A 27781-nucleotide genomic window follows, 5' to 3' on the forward strand; every position below is an offset into this window, starting at 1 on the left:
ATCACCTATGGTAAGAAATCCCGAAAATGTATGCTCAAGATTCAAAAATTTTTGATCAGCAAAAAAACTGCATCTTCTTTAAGAAAAATAAAATGTATTTTTATCTCTAAGTCTGTTTATTTTTGAGTATACAACATGCAAAACCTATAACAGATTTTAGTTCAATTGCATTAATACTGATGAGCTAAATTTTTTTCAGCGAAAATGACGCCCATAGACTTCAATTGGTTAAAAAAGTTGTCGCGCAACAAAAAAAAATGGACACCCATAGACATCAATGCATTTTGCCATTTCGTGAATTTTTGGTGATGCAAAATTAGTGATGCCCATCACTAATCATTAATAATATATTAAAGGTGTACTTCATTATAATTGCCATATCTAGAATGCAATGGATTATGCTTGCTTTATAGAAGGTGGAAAGTACAGGGTTTCTGCTTTACATAGCACTTGTTAAGTGGTCTAAAATGCAATTTAGTAAGACTGTTTATATGGATGCCCATGGGCCACCCACATGCCACACCTTTTCTTGGTTGTTGCAATTGGCACCCAAGTGCACAATATAAACTATTTGCAGAAAATATTTTAGTCTCCAGAATTTAGCCCATACATTTCCATTGGATAGAGGTGTCTGCAGTTACTTTGGAATGCAATTAAAACAGTGCATTATGGGCATTATGAGTACTCATTACATTTTGCTCCTAACTATAATTTTTCCTTTAATATTTTACCAGACTTGCCAGATTCACATGGCATGCTGGATAAAATGGAGCAGATGCAAAAGCAGCTTGCACTTGAAACCAGACACTGTAAATGTAAGTTAGTTATAGTAAACACATTATATATTTTAGAATATAGTCTAAAAATATTTGGACAACTATAAAACCCAAGGTGGTCCTCTCTTTGCTGCTAAAACAGCCTTCACCCACTAGATTTTGAAACCAGATTTTGATGGATGGGATTTGCATCTATTCTTATATGGAGGGTGGGCATTGCATTAATTTTGTTCTTTTAAAATATCCGTAAAAAGCATGAACAATAAATTATTAACATTTTTCATATTGTATACACGAATAGATCTTGGTCTCGTCAAAATACATAATACATTTAGGGGCAGATTTATCAAAAGTCGAAGTGAAAATTTGAATTAAAAAAATTCAAATTTCAAGATAATTTTTGTATACTTCGACTAGAGAATAGTCCAAATTGGATTCAAATTTTTAAAAAAATAAATAAAAAAATTCAAAAATTCAAAATTTATCATCGACTGTCTATTTAAAAATTTGACTTCGACCATTCACCATTTAAAACCTGCCCAATTGCTTTTTTAGCCTATGGGAGACCTCCTAGAACCTATTTGGAGTCAATTGGTGAGAAATTGAAGGGTTTTTTTTTAAAAAAAACTTTGAATCTTACGATTCGTACGATTCTAATTAGATCAAAAATGGACCTATTTGGTCATAAAAAAAAACATTAGATTTTCTGATAAATTTTGATTGGTCGTTTTTAATTTGAATTTCGAGTTCAAAAAAACTACCATTACTTCAAAATTTGACCCTTGATAAATCTGCCTCTTAATGCTTCTTTTACATATTTTAAATTTAAATTACGATGTGGACCAAGAAACATCAATAAGCAGAATGCATTAGTTAAAAAGCACAATATTGGTATATTTTGTGTTTGCAAAAATGTGTGCTCTGTTTTTGGATAAGCAGTTTTAGTATGGACTATTTATACTGTACCACATTTTGTGATTATGAGATAATACCAGATCAGATTGAGTTGAAAATTAGCTTGTTGTTTAACAGTGTAATATTATTTGTTTCATTATAGAATTGCTGTGTATATAATGTGAATTACATGCAAAATTGGATTCCTGTATTTTGTTAATTCCACTTTTATAGAACAGATTTGGTCATTTACTGTGTGAAATGGGGCATTTAGTCTGTAAAATGAGAGACGGATAGTACTTTGCATTTTATTCATGCTATAACCTGTTATTCTACAAAATGCACAGAGAAAGTTCAGTTAAAACTGTTATGCTAATAAAAACAACACACATTAGCAGCAGCACAGCTTTAGGTTCAAAGAAAGGGATAAGCATTGCATTGCTCAGACTGTCTGCTACAATTTTTCAGTTTTAGTACTAGAGACTGAAGTTGGTTACACATGTACTAAATGTTTCATGCAGCTTATTCAATTCACATTAATAAAATCAGTCTTCATATAGGACACAAGAAGCCTAGCTAATTCATTGTGGAGGTGCCTTGCAGGGCTGGGGTCCTTGGGTTAGATCAAGCCAAGTGAAAGGCTTTTGTAGGGTTTCACTGTGTCACATAAAAAAAGGAGCAGATATTTTAATTTTTTTTTTTAAATTAGGCTCCTAATTAAATTGAGAGCACTGTGCATTTACTGTATGAGATTCAGCTTCACTGGGGCAGGGACTGATTCGAATGATATAATCTCTTGAAAGTGTCATGGAATGATGTCAGTGGTATAAAAATAATAAAAAGGGATTATGGGGGGGAATGTAATAAGTCGCAAAGAGCAAAACAATTCACACCAATAAGACTAAAAATCCACATCTCACAATGTAATATTGTTCCTTAAACTGTTATTGCATTGCAAATTTTAATTGCGCACTCTTAATAAGTGCTTGAAGGTGTCGTAATCTTTTGTAGCAAACATAACGACTTTTTTAGTAAGAAGTTTTATTACATTTACTGCGCATTGGTGCAAACTATAAAATTCACAAACGGTCTTGCACTGTTGGAAGTGGTTACTAAACAGTTTCCAATATTACATTTCCGCAAAGCAAAATTTGTTCACGCAAAGGCATAATTTTCCGTTACCGACTTTTATTACATTCCCCCCGTATGTATATTCAGTGAAACCTTAATTTTACATCACCTAATTTAAGTTTCCCCTCATTTTACAAAGTGTGATTTTCAGATACAAAGGAGCATTTTTTTACCCACAATGCAGCATTTTTTTTACAGAATTAGAGCATAATTGCACCCAAGGCACACTTGCACACTATTTATTAGATGAGGCATGATGGATGTGATAATGATTGATGTAACCAGGGCTGCCATCAGGGGGGTACAGCAGGTACAGCTGTACCGGGCATGGTAGTCTTGAAAGCATGAAGAGGGGCCCGTGGTTCTAAACTTCCTGGATTGCCGGGCCCTCCTAAATTGTGAATATTCAAAAGCCTCTGCCGCTGCAAAGTCCCGAAGCCGTCAGAAAGACCCGAAGCTGGCTGAAGAACCTGAAGCCGTCGGAAGCACCCGAAGCCGTCGGAAGCACCCGAAGCCGTCGGAAGGATCTGAAAGGACTCGAAGCTGACGAATCGAGCCGAACAAGAGGAGAATGAAGAAGACCTTTAAAGGTAAGTTTCACTGAACACCAATGTTTTTTTTTTAACCCCCTAACCACCAATATTTTTTATGTTACTTTCATGGGGGGCCCTGGCCACCAATGTTTTTTTTAAACTTAAGAGGGGCTCTGGGTAACAGTGTTTCTTTTTTTTTTTACTTAAGCAGGGCCCTTGCCACCAATGTTTTGTTTTTTTTAACTTAAGGCAGGCCCTGGCCACCAATGTTTTGTTTTTTTTTAAACTTATGGGGGGCCCTGGCCACCAATGTTTTTTTTTTAACTTAAGGGGGCCCTGGCCACCAATGACTTATTTTAACTTTTGGGGGGTCCAGGCCACCAATGTTTTTTTATAACTTGTGGAAGGAGGGCTGGCCACCAATTAATTTTTTTTAACTTATTCTATATAATTTTTTTATAACTTGTTGGGGGGGTGTTTTAGCTCAGATGAATGTGTGGCTTTTTTAATGTGGTGTGGGCGGAATCTGGGGTGGGGCTTTGGGTTGTGCTGGGGTGGGGACAAGGGCCCAAAAAAAATTTGTTGTATGGGGCCCCGTGATTTCTGATGGTGGCCCTGGATATACCTATACTGAAGTGCAAGGACAGTGCTTTTAACACTCAAGTACCTTGAGTAGATATTGTATATTCTTGTAATAAAGTCAATGAAAGATGCTCCAAATTGGGCTTTAGAGTGTCCACTCGTACTCCCATCCATCTGATCTCAAATGTCAAGCACAACTTGGTTACCATCATAGGATGGGATTATGAAAGGCAGTGCCATACTATAGGGCTCAGTTTCAAAAGAAAAGAGCAGTTGCAGGTTCAGCCTGCTTTGATTAATTTGGCACCACGTTGCCTGTAATTAACAGAATTATGCTCAATGAACTATATGCAAATGCCATCTACAGTATATTGTCTTATTGGAACTGACATAATTTACACTCGCATTTGTGGTGTAAGTTTAACCATAGAAATCAAACAAGCAAAGATGGCTGTGCATTCCACAATATGGGGTCATATATGATTGTTCCAAGTTCAATGTCAGATGCAATTCACCATGTTTTTTGCCCAAAATGCAACTTCCCTCTCCCACTATTTCAATGTAATTGCATCCACCTATGGACTTGTGTCCAATGCATTTGACTTTGCATGCCATGTTGAGAATTTACAGACCTATACAGTGATAAAGACCCTTTATGTAAGTTCATTTACTTTTAAGTATATTTAATTTTTACTTAGCTTTCACTTAAATCTAAAATTTACATTTGAATTTCATAACATGAACATAGATTTTTTTGTACACTAATTTTGTGGGTGAAGGTTATAAGGTTTTGTAAAGATTGTGCTGTGAATATGATCCTTCAGGCCAGATCTTCTAACCATAAACATTCATAATATTGCTGTTGGTTATTTTTTACATCTTAGATTAGCATTCCATTGTGCTCGATACCCAATTGTTTCTGTTTGCCTCTCCCTTTAGCTAAGGGTCTGAGGCTGGAGCACCTGGACCACTTTATAGACATTGGGATTCTTTGTGACGATAAGTTATACTTGTGTTGTTCATTCTCTCTTCATTTTACCACCATAATTGTCAATTTCAGAATTACATAATTTCCAGCATTAGCCATTTATATGAGTTTAGGGGTGATTATTCATGCATAAGTCTGCTGCACAGCTTGATGAAACTTGCACTTGGAAGGGGGGGCGTGGCTATCTGGCCATCAGGACAGACGTGCGATGCAGGCACTCCCGGGGCACACACTGAATTAACCACCTTAAACACCTCTACCAGCTCACCACTAGCTCCCGATTAGTGGAAGAGGCGATCTGCATCAAATCTGGACCAGAACGAGGTCCGTAGCACTCCCCAAACCGGAGATCAGGTTGCGGCCTTGTCACCAAGTTAAGCCGGGGACTCGCGTGATCGTGGACCCGTGCCGCTAGTGACCTGGAGCGCAGTTCTCGCCAGGAGGCACAGATTCCGGTTGAGGACCCAGGAGAACCTCCACAGAGGTATAATAGAGATGGGTGACCACTGAGACCCCGGGGATGCCCAATACTCATACCTCCAGCTTAAGCCTTTCCTCTACTCAGCCTGTAACTCAGCCCACACACTGCAGGCTTATAGAATACTTCCCAAGGCCACAGAGACCAGCACTCAAGGCCTCTCTGATGCAATACCTGAATATACCTAACCCCAACAGAGGCCCCAACAACTATTAACCCTTCATGGACAGTCTATCTCCTCTTATATGGCAATCAGTTCTAAAGTGGAATTAAGTGGGGACGAGGCCCGGCTGTGCATGGAGTAGAACACATATCAAGTGAGCTCCGTATGCCCTAAATATATCCTGTGATACATTCGCTAATTGTGTGACGAAGACCAGATCTGAAGGGGAACAGCAACTCTTGTCTAACATGGCAGGCAGGAACCAACAGAGTAAGAAGAAGACTGAGATCCCAACTTGCTTGGAGCAATTTGATCGCAAGGCCTCGCCGGCTTCTGACCCCAAGATGTTGCAAGACCCTGCTGCAGAAGACAGTACATCGCAAGAAGAGGTCCCGCAACCGCAGCCCACTCTGCAAGATCTGCTGACCGCAGTACAAAAGTGCCAACAATCCTGCCAAGCTACCATTATGTCCACAGCGGACGAACTCAAGGCAGAACTATCACTGATCAAACATGACATGCAACTCATTAAAGAACGCACGTCAGCAGCAGAGGCCCGGGTTTCGGCACTAGAAGACTCCTGTCACCCTCTACAGCAATCCACTCAGGATTTACAAAGACAAGTGGAGCAATGGCGGCAAAAAGTAGATGACCTGGAAAACCGGGAAAGACGTAGTAATGTTCGCTTGGTCGGAGTGCTAGAGAGGGAGGAAGGGGATCACCCGGAGTCATTTGTGGAAAGAATCCTGAAAGAATGGGCGGGTGCAGACTCCCTAACCCCTGCCTTTTCGGTGGAGTGGGCACACAGAATACCATCTAGGCCACCGATACCCGGTGCCCCGCCCAGGCCTCTGATAGCACGTATTCATAACTGCAAGGATCGGGACAAGCTACTGGCAGTGGCATGCGCTAAAGGTCAAATCCAGCTGAATAACTCCAAGGTCTCTATAAACCCAGACTTCTCCGCTGAACTCCAAAAGATGAGGGCAAGATTTCTGGATGTAAAGAAAAGGCTTCGGCAGAGAGAAATCCCATACTCCATGATGTACCCTTCCCGACTACGGATACAAACGACCTTGGGTGTTAAATTCTTCGACAACCCGGCAGAGGCCTGCTCCTGGTTGGATTCATTGGGCCGACAATGTGCGGAGGCTTGAGATCTCCTCTTTCTTCCTCCCTTTTTTTTGGTTTCCAGTTGTTCTATGTAGCAGTCGGCGGCCAGGACAGCATGGTAACTATATTCCCCTTAATTTTTACGAATCGCCAATAGGCCTTTAATCTTTGTTAGAGGAAGTCACTTAGTCAAATTGTATTCGCTCAGCAACTCCAGAGTAAGGATTGGCATATACTGCTACGGTAGCCTAACTTTGACTAACATCCCTAAGCTGACTTAGTTCTCTTTGCAATTACCTGTGAACTATTGTCTCATCTACTTGGGTTATGGCCCTAGGACAAACCGTTGACAATGGGAATAATTGCTGTGACCCAATGTATCAGTCAGGCTACCTGGCAATCCTATTATATGGGGAATGTTATTTTTTTACTGGAACCCTGCTGCTTGTCTTAGCGACTGTTGCAAGTCATTACTATACCATTTGGATACCCTACATGCCCCTCGGACAGTTAAGTCCCATGATAGATTGTCAGGGAGTAGCAGCACTTGATGAACATTTCAACACTCCCCTCATTTATTCAGGGTAACTACTCAATTGTGAGCTAGATCTACTCTGGTTTCATTGTTTTGGTTTTGGGAAAATTGGCACCTAAGTTGGGGATAGGAGCAACGGGGTAGGAAAGGGTGTTAGGGGTAAGCATTGCTGTGTTCGTTTTGCTTGATAACAATAACTACAAATTGATGCTGATGTTTTGTTTTTTTAAAAGGGGTATGTTGTGTGAAACAGATAGTATCTACGTTGTCAGTAACCAACAGTGGCACTCTATCAAGAGCCAACAGGTAAAACCAACCACCATAGGGAGTAACGTAAAACTAATTTCCTGGAATGCTAGGGGACTTAATGATTCAATCAAGAGAAGAACGGCTCTAACCTATATCAAAAAGCTAAATCCAGACATTCTTTTCTTGCAAGAGACTCACCTAACTGGATCTTCTATCCTCTCCCTTTAAAAACCATGGGTAGGCTGGCACTACCACTCCACATACTCGGTGTACACAAGAGGAATCTCTATATCAGGGGTCCCCAACCTTTTTCACCCGTGAGCAACATTCAGATGTAAAAAGTGTTGGGGAGCAACATAAGCATGAAAAATTTTCCTGGGTGGTGCCAAATAAGGGCTGTGATTGGCTATTGGTAGCCCCTATGTGGACTGGCAGCCTACAGGAGGTTCTGGATGGCTGTACATCTGGTTTTCATGCAACCAAAACTTGCTTCCAAGCCAGGAATTAAAAAATAAGCACCTGCTTTGAGGCCACTGAGAGCAACATCCAAGGGGTTGGGGAGCAACATGTTGCTCGCGAGCTACTGGTTGGGGATCACTGCTCTATATTAATCAACAAAAAAGTTATATTCTCCTTATTGCACATTAGAGTAGACCCCAAAGGCAGGTTTATTTTTTTCACTGTAAACTTTTTTCAAAGGAATTTTTGCTAGCCAATATCTATATCCCCCCCCATTTACATACTTGATGACATACTTTTGGATATATCTATACCCCCCCCCCCCATTTACATTCTTGATGACATACTTTTTGGAATTTACGAGCTACTGCCTGTAATTCCCCCAATCCACGATTCTAATCACAGGTGACTTTAACTCCACCCCAGACCCAGCCATAGATAGATGGAGACAGGATGGCTCAGGTACAGGTGTAAATCATAAGCTCAATTTCCTGCACTCCTTGAATCTACTATAAATGTGGCGAATATTCCACTCCTCCACACGGCAATACCCCTGCTACTCCAAGTCTCATCTTTGCTTGTCTAGAATAGACTTAGTACTAATGTCCAGAGAAATGCTACCACTCATTCATCGAATTGAATATCTCCCAAGAGGAATCTCGGATCATGCCCCGCTAGAGATAGTATGGTCATGGGGAAATCAGACCTCCAACAGAGGGTGGCGTCTTAATCCAGCATGGCTGAGTATTGTGGGGAAAACTGAAGAAATCCGCAACTCTTTACAGGAATATCTTGCGCTTAATGCTTCCCCTGACACAGGTCTGATAAATTGGGATGCTTTTAAGGCCCACGTGAGAGGAACATATATAAGAGAGATCAACGTGATCAAAACAAAAACTAAAATCAAAGAGGCCCAGTTGCAGGAATTGGTGACTCGTGCTGAACAAGAGGTGGTCGCAACCCGTACGCCTGATGCCCATCTAAAACTGCAACGAGAACAGGACAACTACCACAAATATTTGGAATCCATTAGCCAAAGGAAATTAATGTTTCTGAAACATAATATATTTGAGCAGGGGGCTAGGACTGGGAAAATGTTGGCACACTTGGCCAGAGCTGACTCCCCCCCCCCCCAATAATTCCATTGATTCGGTCCATGAATGGAGATGTCACTGATAACCCCAAAGAAATCAATGGTATTTTTGGGTTCTACTATGAGCACTTGTATAAATCCCAGCTGGGGCCATATAGACACCAATTTTAGCATTACTTAGCAGGAATTGAACTGCCAACTTTAAACCCTAATCAGAGAGCTGCATTGGACGCTGAGATCACAGTTGACGAGATAGAGCTAGCTGTTGGGGCATTCCCAAATGGAAAGTCACCAGGCAGAGACGGATTGCCCATCGAACTTTATAAAACCTATGCTACAACTCTCGCTCCCAAGTTACTAGCTGTTTACTCAGCAGCGCTAGATAGTGGGGAACTTCCCCCATCAATGAGAGAGGCATCAATTATTGTTCTCCCAAAACCTGGTAAGAATCCACAGGAATGTGGCTCATACAGACCCATCTCGCTTTTGAATTGGGACGCCAAAATTCTTGCTAAGATCTTAGCTCGGAGACTTATGCTGGCAATAGAAAGCATTATTGGCCCAGACCAGTCCGGATTTATGCCTGGCAAAAGCACAGCTGTGAATCTACGGAGGCTATACACAAACTTGTCCACGAATCATGACAACAAAGGAAATAGACTGTTAGTGGCACTGAACATTGCTAAAGCCTTCGACACAGTCGAATGGGCATACCTGTGGCAGGTGATGGACAAAATGGGGATTCGTACCGAAATTCCTAGCTTTTACCCAGCTGCTATATGTGAAACCTTCAGCACTTGTAACTATCAACAGTGTATCCTCTCCTCACTTTGCTCTTACGCTTGGAACAAGACAAGGCTGCTCTATCCCCACTCCTATTTGCTATGGTAATCGAACCTCTAGTGGCCGTTATAAGGAACGATCCAGAAATAGTTGGATGGAAACTTGGGCCTATCCAGGAGAAAATTCAACTGTACGCAGATGACTCCCTTGTCTACCTGGCGGATAGCGGCAAATCATTGGAATGACTGACAAAGGTTCTGACCACTTTCGGTAATTTTTCGGGCCTAAAGGTCAATAAATCCAAATCTAGTGTGCTTCCAGTGGATTCCAGACCTGAATCTAATGCTCCCCTTACCCCTGCATTGACTGTGGTCTCAAAATGTAAATACCTGGGGGTAGAGGTTTCACTACCAACGACATCCTATTGGGACCTGAATGTGTCCCCATTACTGGGCCAGGTGGAATCCAAATTTAAGCAATGGGCCTCACTTCCACTTACTCCACAAGGCAGAATTAGTCTGATAAAAATGACCATTCTCCCTAAGATCCTATATATACTATCACACTCTCCTATAGCCATCCCTTCAAGCTATTTTTGAGCTTTAGATAAACTAATGGGACCCTTTATATGGGGAGCAGGACGACCCAGATTAAGACTTGGAATCCTAAAGCGATCAGCTTTGCATGGGGGTGCGGCTTTGCAGGACTTTGAGCTTTATTTTTTAGCTACCCAACTTGCTCACATCAAACCATGGATCACTGCAGACCCACGCTGTCTATCTGCAACTCTTTTGGAGTCGACCGGGAAACCGGGGATGCCAACTATGCAAATGTTGCTAAGGAATAAGACAGGTAGAAATACCAGCAAAGAACACCCTTTAATACTACTAGGTCAAAAAATGTGGCTACATGCCCAATCTTTGTGCCTTACCCAAACGAAGCACCCTGACACCCCTATATGGAACAACCATCTACTCAAAGAATTCCAAAACATAGAATCCGCAGGGCCATGGTTTAGCAAAGGAATAACGACTATTAATCACATTATCTCTGACAAGTCACTCAAGCCGTTTGTGGTACTCCAACAGGAGTTAGGAATTTCAGAATCTTCCTGTTTACTGTATGAGCAGGTCAAACATGTATTCCTTGCTGACCCCTTTAAGTTGGGTAAACCCCCCTTTTGTAGAATATTAGAGCTGCAAGACAACCAACACTTTTGTAAACATGATAGACACATTGACAGCCGAGGAATGGCAGGATGCTTTAGAAGCCCCTAGATTTGTCTCGCCAAATGCTGATCATAAAATGATATATAATTCATAGAGCATACTTCACACCGGTGCGGCTGAACAGAATGAATCCACAACATCCACCAACTTGCACCCGGTGCAAGGTAAATACCCGCTCTTTTATACACATAATGTCTGAATGCCCCAACCTGAATCTTTATTGGCGTGAGGTATTCAGTACTATTTCAAATGCAGTATCGGTGGAAATACGACCCACCCCAGAACTGGCTATACTAAACATAGGCGAAAGCTTCCAATATAACAAATATCAATTGACTACAATTAGGCAAAGTCTTTTCCAGGCCCGCAGCCATATAACAATGGGATGGAAAAGTCCAGAAGCCCCGACTCACAAAGGTTGGTTGGAACAAATGAAGCTCTACATTGATAGGATGCAATATTTGTTCACTAACTCACTTCACTCCTCTGAAAAATTTGACTTAATATGGAGAAACTGGCCCTCTTCCTAGTAGATAAGTAGACATGAAAAGGCTCTTTACCCTTTAAAACCCCCACTGTGAGAGGTTACGTTTCACAGACTCCAATTTTAGTTGATTGATTATGTTTTATTTTGTTGTATCTGTTTCACATATGAACAATTATATAAGTATGACATGCGAATGACAACAGGCTAAATTAGTTTCACAAACTGAATGTACCTTGCAAAATGTTTAATACCATAAATACAATGTCGGTATTGTACAAGCCGGATGGGATTTATAGTGGATGGCAGATATGTATCCCCGGTTTTTAGGTACTGAGCCATCCATTTAAGAATGTTCCCTTTAAGAAACACCAGAGGGTTAAGCAGCCAGAAGGTGGGCTGGACAGCCAAGGGGTGTTTAAGGTAATCAGGTGTGCAGGGTGTGAAAGAAGGAGCTGCACAGGAGGGCTGGGCTGGATTTTGGTTGGAATGGCTGTATTTTGAGAGACCTGGGGGGCCTGATAGCCAGGGGGATATTTTCCTGGTGTTTTCCCCACAGACCAAGCCTGGATAGTACCTTGGGGTACTGAAACCTTAAAACGCTGAAGAAAGCTATTTTGTTTATTGCTGGACTTTATGTTGCTGAATGAAGCTGTTTTTCTGTCTGTTGCATTTTGACTGCTGCTGGAAGCTCTTTGTGTTCAAAATAAACGCACTACTTTTCTTTTCACCTTGGAGTGGCCTGCATTTATGCTAACAATCCCGCTGTGATCCCCCAAACTTCACAGTATGTATAACTGTATGTCATGTTCAATCTTTGCAATAAAGGTTATGATGTTAAAAAAAACTTGCACTTGGAAAGCTGGACACCTCTTTTAGGGCAATAACATCAATTGGTGCACTTAAGTGTGATTATTCAACATACATTTTTCAACAGATTGGTGGGTTGGTGGGTTGAAAAAAACACAAAAAAGTACATGGGGCAAGTAATGAATAGTTTAAATACACACAACAATGGTATAGAATGGATTTTGACATGACCAAGCTTGCAGCTGCATATGTAATTAAGCTCTTATGCCTTCCAAACACAACCTTTCAGTCCTAGTTAAAGTCACAGGGATCTCTATAACATTAAGCAGTCTATGGCCATGATACTGTATCTTAGAATTCCATATTATAAATAATCATGCAACAAAATTAATACGTTACATGTTTCCCAATAAAAGCTTCCAGGGATTATGTTACAAAGGGGCATGCCCCAAAACCTTGCAATTCCGCATTAAAAATTATTTTGCATGGGTTAACCTGCAACAACAGTCTTGTGTGCCAGTGTGCTTGCTTTAAATGCCAGGCCATTTTCCTTCTCTGCAGTAATTTACATACTTCCCCCTAATAACTTGTCGATTAATACTTCACTTTTTATCTGCTGCCATGTTGCTTGGTTAATCACTAATTAGAAAAAGCTTTAAACTTTGAAACACATGTGCTGCATCTTCAGAAGGCTGTCACTAAAGGCATAAGAGCAAAAAATAATAATACAATATTCTTTACCAACTCTTTTTATTTTCAGAAAGGTGCTGTCATCTAAATAACATGGTTATACCATCAGCTTACTGGTATTTCCTTTGTGGTTATATTTTTTACCCCTGTGTGTGGATATAGTATTTATTTTTGGTTCTAGTTCAAGTAGTGCCCCCTTTGTGTAGAAAAGGGAAGCCTAGTAAAGTAGTAAGTGAATACTGTAGTCTATAGCTCTTTTCTCATTTCTACATTTTTTAAACCAGATATATTAACAGCTCATGGTTTATGTATAATGTCAAGACCCAACCTAACATTTTATGGAAATAATAATAAATGTCCTGTAAGCATATAATATGCTTATAATTTATTCATGTTAAGGGGGTCTTCCACTTAACACACACAAAAAAAGTGAACACATTTAAAATATTCATTATTTCAAACTGATTCTTTTCATTCAAAACAAAAACAGTCACTTCAAGGCCACATCTAAAATATGGTTATGAAATTAGTCACAAAGCTTGCCACATGTCTAGCAACTCATTGCAACAATAAACAGGTAGCATTTATTAGTCACCGGTTTGGAAGCAACCATTTGATTGGCTGTGTGGGCTACTAGACTAGGCATACCATTTGCAACTCGTAGTATTATGGCACTTACATAATTTCAAGATGAAGTTGCCTATCTATTTTTCAAGGAACAGCTTCAATCATTTTTTTTTAACAAATTATCAGAAAATTCAAATTCTGAAAAAAGAAGATAGAAAAGAGAACATTTTCATTTCAGCCACAAAATGTGTATTTTAAGTCTGTAATAATTATTGCATAAACAATTGTGGTCTGGTGAATTTAGACTTTAAAATGCTAATATTTTAATTATTTTTTCAAAAGATGTCCAGTATGGCTTTTAGTCATACATATTGAGTTTTTAGTCGTACATATTCTAAGCGAGAGAGCAGATGGAGTGTTGTGTATACAGAAGAGTATAAATTAAATTCTTGTTTTCTTATCCTGCCTTACACCACTTAGAAATAGATCATTTGATCATTATGTGTGTTCATTTTAATGAACAAAAAGTAGTTAGTGTTAGCCATAAATAAGTATTCAACATTGTTGAAGAATCAGTCAATGCAACATAATTCAATTAGCTACCTAGAAACTACAAAATATATCTCACAATCACTGCTATAACAAACATTTAAGCAAAAGCCTGTTACTCTGCTTCTATATACTTTGTAGGAACATTTTTGCATTGCTTATTTATTTTATAATTATAGTCTGTTTCCACTATATAAGACAGAATATGAGCATAATGTTATTGTACACTATAATTTGAGCACGTGTTGGATTCATTACACACATCCATAAATGTACTTTTTAGGGAACATTGTGGGTGAGAGTGGCTTTTGAAGTATAGTAAGTTGTTATTTAAACTTAGAAAAGTAATTTTGTTCCCAAGACTTCTCACCTTTTCGGTTTTAAAGACTTCCTTTCAGAATGGAAAATGTACAGTATTACTAGGAGAAAGAGTCTGAGAAGCCCATCATAACTGACAGCTCCAATGAGTCCATGCTCTGTGCCAGCAAATCTTTTATGGTTTCATAAATTCCTTATCAGATAATGCATTTCACAGTTTTATATTTAGCTGACATACAAAACCAAGAAATAAGGCCTGATTCTCAAAAGACAGCATTCTGATCCATTTCAAAATACCAATGTGTTGAAATGTTCTGAAACAAAATAAAAATAATGAATAATGAATAAAAGCATTATCAAACACATTAACAGATATCTTATATGTGTCATACAAAGAACATATTTTATGTTGTTTTAGCATCATGGTAGCAAAATGTGCAGAGAAATATTCACTTTCAAACCCCTTCAGTCATTTCTACCTTACTGCAATGCACGTAGCATTCACTACAGGTCAAAATGATTTGGAGAATTTCTGGCAAGAGCAACTGGAAGAATATTTAGATGTATGATATTGATGAAGAAATCACCAGTATGTTTGCAAGATATTCACAATTATGATGAGCAAATCTGACCCATTTCACGTCACCAAAAAATTTTGGGAAACTGCTAAAAACGAAGTGAAACGGCGCAAAAACGCATTAAACTCAATAGGCGACACAATTTTTTGTGAAACTTTATTTCTCCCTCTAAATGCATTAAAGTCAATGGGCATTTTTTTCTTATGGTGACATTTTTGTCTTGGTGACTTTTTTGTTGCAGAAAATTGTTGCCACAGTTTTGCAAGACAATTAGCAGGTGGCGAAATGTGGAAAAAAAAATTCGCTCATCTCTATTCACAACATGGAAGCCTGTTTTTTTCTAAGAACAGTTGTAGTGTAGCGGAAAGAAGTTTCTATAACAATATCGGGCAATATTTATGCTATTACAAGCTCAAAACGTCTTAACCACAATGTTATTTTGTCTTTCTTTTGACTACAATGCATTTTGCCAAAATGTCGTAATTTGTAAAATTCTGCACGTATATGTAACAAAATGTCGTCATTTGTAAAATCCTGCACGTATATGTAACAATGACATGCCAAGTATATGGATTGCTGCAAACTTATTGGGCAAACGACAGAAGTCAATACACCTGTCACTGTCATCAATTTATGGCTCCCAGAAAAGAGAAATATGTATTTATGTGCACATTCTGCATGATACATATTCAATGTGCATTGTTCTTCATATCCACATCCACTAAAGTATAACATTTAGACAGATTCAAACAGAATGGCAACACAGGTATTTCAAATGCTTCATACTGACAGTTGAGTGGTTGTAAGACATTTGTAATATTTGGAGAAGTACATATTTTTACTGGCTGCATTGAATTCTACTGATTTGTTGCTGGTTGAAAGTCCCTCTTGCATTAGGCTCCAGGCTGAGAATTAATTTACAACTCTACCTCAAGTGATAATGCATTCTTTAAATTAAGTATCTCACATTAAAAGCAGCATAGTTTTAATTCATAATTTTTAAGCTTATTAAAAGAACATAATTAGAAAAATTATGCTGAAGTGCAAAGAATTAAAATAAGTAAGTGCTGTACTAGCAAAAAATTCATAGTGCTGCTTATGGCTAAATATATTTAGTCTTGGCTAAATATATTTTCCTTGGGATTTATGTAGTGCACATCTAATGACTGTAGCATTTAAAATGATATATTAAACAGGTATATTAAATAGGAAGGATGTTTCCTAGAAACTTTGCAAAATGCATTCCTGCCCTGGAATCGATAGAATGAAATGAAGCCTTTCCATTTAATATTCTAACTGTTATTGACAATCAAAGCTATAGGCAGATTGGTTATCATGAGTAACTGCTGGACCAATGAAAAAAGTGTGTCCTTGTTACAATCCCTGCAATGTGGATAGTGAAAAATCTAAAACATTCAAAGAGAAGTATTACCTTAATCATCAGTGAAATCTCAGTATGCTGAGGGTGATTTGTATTGAGACTGCTTTAAATAAATCATATAGACGCTTAGGCACAATGAAATATAGTACTTCTCAAATGCTTCATGCAATATGTAATGCCCAAATATACTGCTCTTTTACCATATACACGTTTCTTACCCTCCGATACTTAATCATAGGTATTCATTATGATACTGATTGAATAAACTTTTGAATTTTGGGACATTTTGTTTAATAGTGATTTAATGGTGCCTTGAAAATGGGGGCAAGTCCCTAACACTCAGCTGCCTTATCTTGGACTGGCAATATAGACCCCCTGTGTTTCTATGTAATTTTCTGATTTTAGCACATACAGTAAGCCTAGCTCGAATAACTCACAATACATACTGAAAAATTATAACACAGCAGTAGGCCACTGCAATGCTGACAGTATGGATGTCCAAGATGGACAGAATCCTTAAGTTTGAGCTGATTTTTACAAACAGCCAACAAAAATATCTGATAACATGGTTTTTCTGGATATTGTTTATGTAGAACTTAGGGTAAAAGAGCAATCTCATTCTTTTCTGTTACACTTCTCATCACCTTCACCAGACAGCGGCTTACTAAGGAGCATGATGCTATTTTCCCCACCCTTTGGTTATATTGTGTACAATTTTGAAATGCTGTATGTTCAGAGCCTTCTCATGAGCTTTCCTAAATATATTACCAGATTCTAGTCAAAGATTTCTACTGCACATAGTTAACAGTCTTCATACAGTGGATTGGGTTTACCAGAGCCCCATAAAAGTGTATACGCAAATAAGGTCCACTAGAGAGCTTAAAATGTGAAATCAAGTAAAAATGTATTAAAGATTCATAACTATACATCTTTAATAAACTTATCAATGCTCACTTGATTGTACTGGGTTAGCTCTCCAGAGGAATGTATTTCCTTTTACTCTTTCATAAATGCAAGACACTAAAATATCACAGTCAGTAAGTCCCACCCACAGCCCACCCTGTCATAACCATTTTTACTCTCCCCAGCAACAGACTACTAACAAAAGACTGCACAAAAAAGGGGAATCAAAATAATCCCAATTTGATACTTAAAGGAAATGTATAATGTGACATGCTACATTTATCATGATAAATGTGGAACAAGCTGTTATAACAACTGAATGGAAACTAAACCAGCTGTGTACCTGTTTTCTGTTATAAATCATAAAGCTACAAGCTTTTTCTTAGTCTGTAATGACAATTTACTAGTTGCATTATACATGAGGGAGGACTTAAAGCATAGTAGCATACCCCTATGCAATTTAGAAAGTAATTGTAGTTCACAAAGTGAACAAAGTAATTGTTGTTCACAAAGTTTGTGGGGGTGACTTGATTCTGTGAATTTTTGCACTGTTCCAGTCTTGGATGAGACCATAGATATGAGGCAGGAACAAGGCTTCACCCAGAGCTTAGGGTCAATCCTCTTGGAGGATACGTGGCATTGATTTACTACAGTTTCAGGTAACTAATGTTACACATGGTTGGTCATATATACTAACCTTTGTTAATTTTTAGTTGTGGCCTTCTCTTCCTGACTGGTGTCATTTGAGCAGTAGTACATAGTGGGCATAAGGGATACTGCAGTATTTGACACTGCACCAGTCTAAATATGAATCAATTTGAAATGGAAGCAATGTAATGGCATGTCTAAAGTTTACCCTCATAGCAACAGATTTCTGAGAGAGCTTTAACCCTATACTTCAAATTATTAAATAATTCTTGATATTTGATCATAAGTAGAGAGAGAGAATTTGCTGGGTGGCACAAGGTTCATGCAGTGCAGTCCTGGTGGATACTCTACAGTATATCATAAGTTCCCATGGTGTTTCAGATATTTCTATGTTAATGCTAAATATGTATAAAATATATTATATGACATGTAAACAGATAGTTCAGTAGCATTTATAAGATAAATAGCATTTATAAGATGCTAAATATGTATAAAATATATTATATGACATGTAAACAGATAGTTCAGTAGTATTTATAAGCCTGGTCTTCTGAAGTATATTTTAAACACAAAAATCAATTGGCACAACATACTATCCATGAGTCTTTGAAATTTGTTTCAGCATGATAACATTATATTTTCTTATATATTGGGACTAAGAGTGCTACGAAATATACAGTATATACATTTGCTTTTGAATCTGGACTGAATGCTAAGGCTCAAAAGCAAACTCGCTGAACAGTTATGTCCCATGTGCCCCCCTGGCTTCAAGTCACTGACTAACTAAGAGTTACAGCAGTGATCCCCAACCTGTTGCTCACCAACCTATTTGATGTTACTTCCAGGGGCCTCAAAGCAGGTGGTCATTTTTGAATTCCTGATAGGCAAGTTTTTAAGACATCATGTGACTACCAAAAAGAGAATTCTGCAGGCTGCCAATCCACATGGTACTACCAAACAGCCAACCACAGCCCATATTTGCCACTTCCTACAAAGCGTTTTAATACTTGTGTTGCTCCCCAGCTCTTTCTACATTTGAATGTGGCTTACTAGTAGAAATGATTGGGGATCCCTGAGTTGAAAGGTAAAGTGGGGAGTTGTGTACTGTTATGTTAGACATCTGTTCATTCCAGCCTTTATAGATTACATTTCTGGCTAACTAACTATATTACAAACATTCTTTTATTTTTCAACAGCATATCTATTTACCCAGTTGTTAACTGTTCCTTTAATATACTGTAGGTGTTAGTTTTCAGCAAAGACAAAATAAATGAGAATGCAAGAATTCTAGATTGAAGACACTCTATTAAATTTACTATAATCCACCAGTCATTTGGCATGCTTTCAATTTTTTTTTCAAAACAACCTATAATAATATTTAAATGAATGAACATATGGGAAAACAGGTTGTGCTGTTCTTATATGTATTTATAATATTTTTCCTTACCCATGATACTCTGTTACCCTTCTGTCTAAAAATTAGCCATATTGCTTACTTTTCTAAACATGTGTATTACAATTTAGCAGAATCATTTCCTTTAAAAGCACTGATACATTTGTACACTAGAATGGCATTTAAGGATGGCCATTCTTGCCTTGGTTTGCATGCACACTTGGGATTGGCTGAAATTAATTTGGTGATACTTCATCCAGCCTCAGGATTAGATAAAGGAAGAGATTACTAGGACCACTAAATTTTTATTTTTGAGTTCCCCGGCAATTTTGTTTAACAAGGAAAATGCTTGTACCTTCAGATAAAAAAACATTTATGCTCCAAAATCTGCCTTTTGTGCAGGTAGACGTTGTGAAAACAAACTTCAATTAAGTTCCTTATGCTTATTAAAGGGAAAAAAAACACTCATTTTGTACATAACTGGTTACAAGCTAGTCATATAGAATATAGAAGATTTATATTCAACCCATAACATACAAGGTCAGGGGCAAAACAACATGCTATGTACAAGTGAAGCTACAGTATATCCTATCCTTTACATATTGTTTATCATAAGCAAAATGTTCATCAGCCTTTGTGGACTCCCTATGATAAAAAAAAAAAGTTGTGTGTGAAATTGAACATCTTTCAGGGTACAGAAAAAGGGTTATAGTATACTATATAAGTATGTGTTGAGACCATTTGGAATATTAATTGGAGTATTAATAAATGCAATAAAAATGACATTAAAACGTGTTGTTTGATATGTGCATATGAATGTATGCATTTCCATTCCTGAACAGATGTCTGCCCCTTTTAAAAGAATATTACAAGAAAATATACTTACTTAAGCAAAAATAGAGAACTTAATCAACTCTCATTTCACACATTCAGTTTAAAATATAATACTGTTAAGGCTGGCGATTGCAAATGCTTCTGATTGTGGATCAGTACCAAGCCATGTTGTCAGCATATGTCTCAAACAGAATTTATAGTGCAATCAGTATCTCTGTCATTGCCATTAAATGTATAAAAGCAGATGTCCTATTGCTATTCAGCATTTTGAATTTTTTTTCACTTGCAGAAGAGGGACATCCTGCAATTCTAGAATTGCAAAAAAATAAAAAAGCTGATAAGGAAGATTCATTTCAAACAAAGATCGCAATGCCTGCTTTCAGCAGTTATGCCTAAATCTAAATTGTTGGAAGTCTGTAATGACATGAGCTGTTTGCCTCAGCATAACAAAATGTAATCTTGGCTACTGGATATGCAGTTTAAATAAAAATGTCATGGTTCCTAGCGATGGTGGAACACAAAACTACTTCTCAACAGGGAAATAGAGATTATATTTGCCATAAACCACTGCAAATCTGGAAATGGGAAAAAAAAATAACGACTATTAAATTGGTTGCTAGATATGACAAAGTAAAACTGAACTGATCATTCACATCATTTATATGAGAGCTCCCCTGTTCAGAACATCAAGAACAACTTGAAATGTTCAGGCGCTAACAATATTCAAGCCAAGGTCTGTGATCTTGTAACTGAAGGGCACCAAGCTTTGAGGTTTACAAAAAAAGAATTTGTAACAATTGGAAATATCAAGTGTGCAAAAGTTCAAATATTGTTGTACAAATACATTATGGTGGGTCAAACTTCACTAAGAAAATGTATGGCGGTTAAATCAGCACTTCAGAAAACAAAAATGGTATCACTTTGGGCTAAACAAGTTTTTTTTAGCTCAATTATTATTTCAGAATCCTGCTTTTCACAACTTTATTTCCCACTGCTTTATTTCAAAGCATTCTGCAATGTTTGTCTGTATAAAACAACTTTTAGATATCATTTGTCACAGCTGCAGAATTAACAGTTGGGAGTTTGAGTTGAAAATATCTCACTACCAACCAGTTCTTTTGCTGCCGAATGGATATTCTGTGGATTTTGGTTGAAATAAAAACATTTAATTTGCAAGACACGCTTACCTAGATATTTGTATAATTTAAGTAACATCATTCTGCCCTTACAATATGTTTGAAAGCTAACGATAAGTATATTGGAGCACAATTTAAAGATACTGTAAGCTTCAGCTGTATGCTTTAATGCTGCCCCTTTTATTCTGATTTTATTCTTACCCTCTTTCCAGTTGTTACTCAAGTATTCAACATTATAAACTCAAAGAATAGAAAGTCAATGCAACTGTCAGTAATGATGTTTAAAATTGTGATTGTGATGACTTTTCTGTGTGTAATACAATATAAATGTACAGTTTGCTTGTTCATTGGTTGTCTTTCCATGAATTCAAGCTGGTCCACAGTGTTCCCTCTGCTATTAGCATGTTTTTTTTACTTCCTGTATTTGACATTCTTTTTTTAATGTATTTGTATTCTTTAGTGACTTATTTTGTCTAATTTGCATGTTATAAACCTAAAGTGTACTGGAAATTAGGATCACTTATCAGTCTATAACTGATTAAAAATTAAACTGCTATTTTATATTTATTACAAGGCAAAGGCAGGAGGGCCCATAAAGACAGAAAATCAGGTAAACTGGCTGTTACTGGATTGTGGGAGCTATCAAAGTTATGGGGATGCCTTGGCATTAATGGACTCTTTAGTGCCTTTAAAAATATATTAGCCTCTAGCAAATTGGGAGAAGACCCTAAAATAAATCTCCAACCCACTATCTCACATATCACAGGCATGTATAGATGTGGGAGAAAACGCTGTATCACTTGAAATTTGTACATTGCTGTAAGGAGATTACCTCTGCTATTAATGGTAAAATCTTTCAGATCAAACAACACATCACCTGTTCCCCCATGCTGTTATTTATATACTTACCCGTGGCTGTAAATTACAATACATAAGACAGACCAAGAGTAAATTAAAAGATAGATTTAGGAACATTTTAGTGAAATTATGCAATTAATGTACATATATTGTTTATTGTAAATGCTCCGCTGTTGGCAAATATCAGAGTGCAATTATTACTAAGATAGGCGATTTAAACGTCCCAAAAATTGATAACTATGCTTAGAATATACAGTATGTCCCTCAATGTAGAGCTCCATGACTGATAGGAAGGCGTTGCTAGGCATCTACAGTAACGCTAATATACATAGACATGCGCATTTGTGGTCTAAACTAAGAATTAGTAACCATAACAACAAAATGATCAGGAAGCAGTGCATGGCCTCTAGACATTCACAGTTTTAATTAAGCCAGATGAGCTAAAAATTTTGCATTAAATTAAAGCATTAAGGGACATTGTTTTTGTGGGCAGCAATGTAATGACCAGGAAGTGTTGCCCGGCTTCCACAGCACTGAGGAACTTCCTGTGACTTAAACATTTGGAAATCAGCCTGATTGGTTGTAATTTCTGGCACATGAACATTCGCCAGATTGAGGCAACAGAAGTCATTTTACTTGTGGGCAAAATTGATTGATGGTAATTGGAGCACTATTTATACGGAATCCACTGTGTGACTCTGAATATCACTGCTGGATAGCGGAGCGACTTTTCTGCCTCTAAAAAAATTATTTTTTTAACCCTGAAGAAGTCACCTTGAGTGACGAAACGCGCTGGTATTGGGACTTAAATCTTTGGAAAGCACATTGATGAAATCAAATCTTCCAATTGTGTTGTTATATGCTATTGATGCCTGCAAATATTGTAATTTTAATATTGCATTTTGTCTACAATTAATTGTTTATGAAGGTTTTACATGAGAGGAGTGCGCCCTTCTTATCTATTTTTAGATCACTCCTGGCTTTACCATCCAGTTCTTTTGAAGTGGCAGCACCACATCAATTGATTGTTTGATAAGATTATCCCTGATTGAGATCTGCTGGGACCACAGACTCCAACTTTAATTGGAAATTGATTTTTTCCCATTTTTTCTACATAGACTTTTTCCTTTAAACACTGTTATAAAGCGCCCCCTACTTACTAATATATTACATCATCTTTCTGTTAGCAGAGAGCTGATTTGAACTGCATGTGCAGCTTCTCTGTAAGTGAGGACAGACACACCAACTTCTGTGCGAACAGTAACTTGGTTGCTTTATAGAACTCAGCATAAACACTTCAGCATAACGTGTCTGCAACAGGAACTTTTCATAGACAGCATACACAGGAAGAGGAAAAAGAAAAAACACACAGGGTTACAGGTCAAACATGCTAAGCAACAACACACCACACCTGCATTAAGTGACATCCACTGGAACAATCTCTGCCTGTTGTTTTCCAACACTTTCCACTCCACAGCCACAAATGTATTTCTGGCAATAATTTGCAATGCATGGGTGGCACTAGGTAATGGGTGAATCTGTACCTTTTCAATTAATCGGAAAATTCCTGTAACAGCTACCATTTGTGAAATAAATGTGTATTTTTAAATGGCAACTTTTTCAAACCAAGAACATTTTAGCAGTGAATTTCTCAGCACACAATAGATTGAAGTCTGTGGGCATTTTTTTTGCTGTGAAACCTCGTGAAAAATGTCACCCATTACTAAGTGGCACTATAGATTGGAGACTATATATATATATATATATATATATATATATATATATATATATATATATATATATATATATATGCAAAAAAAGACTCAGATGGGGCTTAATGAGATAATGACAGACTTCAGGTGTTGGGGTGTCCACTAAATTGACAATATATAAACCAAGAAAGAAAGAACCAAAGGGACTTATCCCCACACTACATAGGCCTGAAAAAATATGTTATTGAAACCAAAATAATAATGATGAGTAGCAAAATAAAATAAAAGGCAATTTTTATTCACCACCATGCCATATTGAAACCAGTGAAATTAAAAACATTTAAAATAATGAGCAGCGCTGCATATGGAAATGAAGGGATCCCTTCTAAGAGGACAAACCCAGAAGCTGGTTGTGTTAACCAACAAAGGGAAAATTAGCATGCAAATGGTTTGGGAACGAGATTGTACATGTACGTTTTAAAGTGCAATAATTCAATGGGATTCAGTTGAATAAGTCCATCTTAATCCTAAAGCAAAAATTTCCAAAGTTATGTGGTGGACAGCATGTCAGTATTCCCCTACTTCATGTAATATGAAACGGATTGGCAAGAAAGGAGGGGGGGGGTTTGAAACCCCAAAGTCTCTGGTGTTTGAGGGTCAGTAATTGAATAACTCCAATCCAAGGGTTGATGCTTGCTAGGCGTGCTGGGGCTTCAAAGGCCGGGAGAGAGGGTTAATTCGCCTCCAATGAACACTGGCGATTAAGCCGTCAAAGTGAAAATGTCACCGCATATGTTTCCAAGGGTAACCCAAATGTTCGCAAGTGCCACTGCTTCTTCTAACGGTTCTGTAGCCCTCATATAAAATGAAATTATACAGACCGTCTCGCGGATTATGCTCACAGATCAGACCGTGGTTCCTTGGAGCGGATGTGCGATATTGATGTCCTTGACCTCCCCCAGTCACGCCAGCATACAGTCCAAGGAGGGACCCCCCACAGCCAGTGCAGCGCCGAACCTCGACAGCTGTTTCGCCACAACGCGTGGCTTTGTCAAGAGGCCGAACGGCGGAAATGTTGGGGATTTAAAAGTGATGTCACGTGACTCGGTATCCTAGCTACGTAAGAATACTTTGTATTCAGCAAGGTTATTGTGTCCAATTGAATTGTATCCACGGGTACCTCAGCCTAACGGTAATTGTAGCCACCATATTGAAACAGTGTAAGTTCTATATCCTCTGTAAGGTAGATCAAATCCGTTTCCAGTGTGGATTACTGTCGATTATAACAAGGATGTTCATGCCTGTGGTTGGAATACCCGAAAAGGGGAGGAAAAAGGGGGGAAGAACACACAATCCAATATATGATATATAAGTTAGTCAGATAAACATCCATGACTCTTAATCAATAAATTAGAATACCGTGGGTAGGATATGATATGGCATGGTGATGATATAATTTCAAAAATATCATGTTCATTATTGGATTGCATTTTTTCTTTTTCTTTTGTTTGTTTTTGATTTCTTTTTGGTTATATTCATCATTTATAGGGTATTGCAAATATGCTCTTATATGGGCTTAGTTTACGATTATTATAATTTTGAATACATTTATTATACTTATTAATATTTTTGAAATTATATCATCACCATGCCATATCATATCCTACCCACGGTATTCTAATTTATTGATTAAGAGTCATGGATGTTTATCTGACTAACTTATATATCATATATTGGATTGTATGTTCTTCCCCCCTTTTTCCTCCCCTTTTCGGGTATTCCAAACACAGTCATGAACATCCTTGTTATAATCGACAGTAATCCGCACTGGAAACGGATTTGATCTACCTTACAGAGGATATAGAACTTACACTGTTTCAATATGGTGGCTACAATTACCGTTAGGCTGAGGTACCCGTGGATACAATTCAATTGGACACAATAACCTTGCTGAATACAAAGTATTCTTATGTAGCTAGGATACCGAGTCACGTGACATCACTTTTAAATCCCCAACATTTCCGCCGTTCGGCCTCTTGACAAAGCCACGCGTTGTGGCGAAACAGCTGTCGAGGTTCGGCGCTGCACTGGCTGTGGGGGGTCCCTCCTTAGACTGTATGCTGGCGTGACTGGGGGAGGTCAAGGACATCAATATCGCACATCCGCTCCAAGGAACCACGGTCTGATCTGTGAGCATAATCTGCGAGACGGTCTGTATAATTTCATTTTATATGAGGGCTACAGAACCGTTACAAGAAGCAGTGGCACTTGCGAACATTTGGGTTACCCTTGGAAACATATGCGGTGACATTTTCACTTTGACGGCTTAATCGCCAGTGTTCATTGGATGCGAATTAACCCTCTCTCCCGGCCTTTGAAGCCCCAGCACGCCTAGCAAGCATCAACCCTCGGATTGGAGTTATTCAATTACTGACCCTCAAACACCAGAGACTTTGGGGTTTCAAACCCCCCCCCTCCTTTCTTGCCAATCCGTTTCATATTACATGAAGTAGGGGAATACTGACATGCTGTCGTTCCCAAACCATTTGCATGCTAATTTTCCCTTTGTTGGTTAACACAACCATCTTCTGGGTTTGTCCTCTTAGAAGGGATCCCTTCATTTCCATATGCAGCGCTGCTCATTATTTTAAATGTTTTTAATTTCACTGGTTTCAATATGGCATGGTGGTGAATAAAAATTGCCTTTTATTTTATTTTGCTACTCATCATTATTATTTTGGTTTCAATAACATATTTTTTCAGGCCTATGTAGTGTGGGGATAAGTCCCTTTGGTTCTTTCTCTCTTGGTTTATATATATATATATATATATATATATATATATATATATATATATATATATATATATATATATATATATATATATATATATATATATATATATAATGTGTCTAAGGGGCAGATTTACAAAGCTCGAGTGAAGGATTCGAATTAAAAAAACTTCGAATTTCGAAGTGTTTTTTGGGCTACTTCGACCTTCGACTACTACTTCGACTTCGAATCGAACGATTCGAACTAAAAATCGTTCGACTATTCGACCATTCGATAGTCGAAGTACTGTCTCTTTAAGAAAAACTTCGACCCCCTACTTCAGCAGCTAAATGCTACCGAAGTCAATGTTAGCCTATGGGGAAGGTCCCCATAGGCTTGCCTGTGATTTTTTGATCGAAGGATATTCCTTCGATCGTTGTATTAAAATCCTTCGATCGAACGAATAATCCTTCGATCGTTCGATCGCAGGATTTGCGCTAAATCGTTCGACTTCGATATTCGAAGTCGAGCGATTTTAGTTCCTAGTCGAATATCGAGGGTTAATTAACCCTCGATATTCGACCCTTGATGAATCGGCCCCTTAGTGTCTCCATTTATGTCTTTCTTTATTTGTAATTCTTTTTGTTTCTGACACACAGTTTGTATGCGTCACTGCATACTGAGACTTCCAAGAAATATACATATATATATATCTATATATCTATATATCTATATATCTATATCTATATCTATATCTATATCTATATATCCTTCTCAATAAAATATGGGTGATATTGGGACTGCTCAATATATGACACAAAGTATGTTGTTTTATAGTTTCCTATTACTATGATATTCAGAAATTTGTCAATTAACAATCCTAAATTAGTTAAGATTCCCATTCACATAGCCAAAAAATTATGATGGCCAAATAACTAACATCTCAGAGTGACAGAGTGCCTTACATTCATTCTTATCTTTACTCCTTGTTTAGTTATTTTTTTTTAAGTTGTGAAGAATTTAGAAACATGGCATAAAAGAATGCATAATTTATTGTTTTCTTCTTGCAAATAAACAAATAAACTGCCAATAGGCTGGTCATATATTACACACAGCTGAATTTAGAAAACTAATATATAGCAT

The 27781-nt window shown here is 37.8% G+C and overlaps 1 protein-coding gene across 3 annotated transcripts in view; it reads right to left on the reverse strand.

Annotated features, from left to right (window-relative positions):
* Window positions 1–27781, reverse strand: part of cdh12.S (cadherin 12, type 2 (N-cadherin 2) S homeolog) — a 435062-nt gene that overhangs the window by 164050 nt on the left and 243231 nt on the right. For 2 of the 3 annotated variants that reach the window (XM_041567647.1, XM_041567646.1), the window contains 2 exons: window positions 14477–14738; window positions 13670–13755 (listed from right to left, as the gene is read on the reverse strand). The exons of the other annotated variant lie outside the window; for it this stretch is intronic. The gene's annotated coding sequence lies outside the window, so the exon portion shown is untranslated. The remainder of the gene's footprint in view (window positions 1–13669; window positions 13756–14476; window positions 14739–27781) is intronic. 3 annotated transcript variants of the gene reach the window in all.

This window comes from Xenopus laevis, chromosome 6S (assembly GCF_017654675.1).
Source record: "Xenopus laevis strain J_2021 chromosome 6S, Xenopus_laevis_v10.1, whole genome shotgun sequence".
Taxonomy (NCBI): Eukaryota; Metazoa; Chordata; class Amphibia; order Anura; family Pipidae; genus Xenopus; species Xenopus laevis.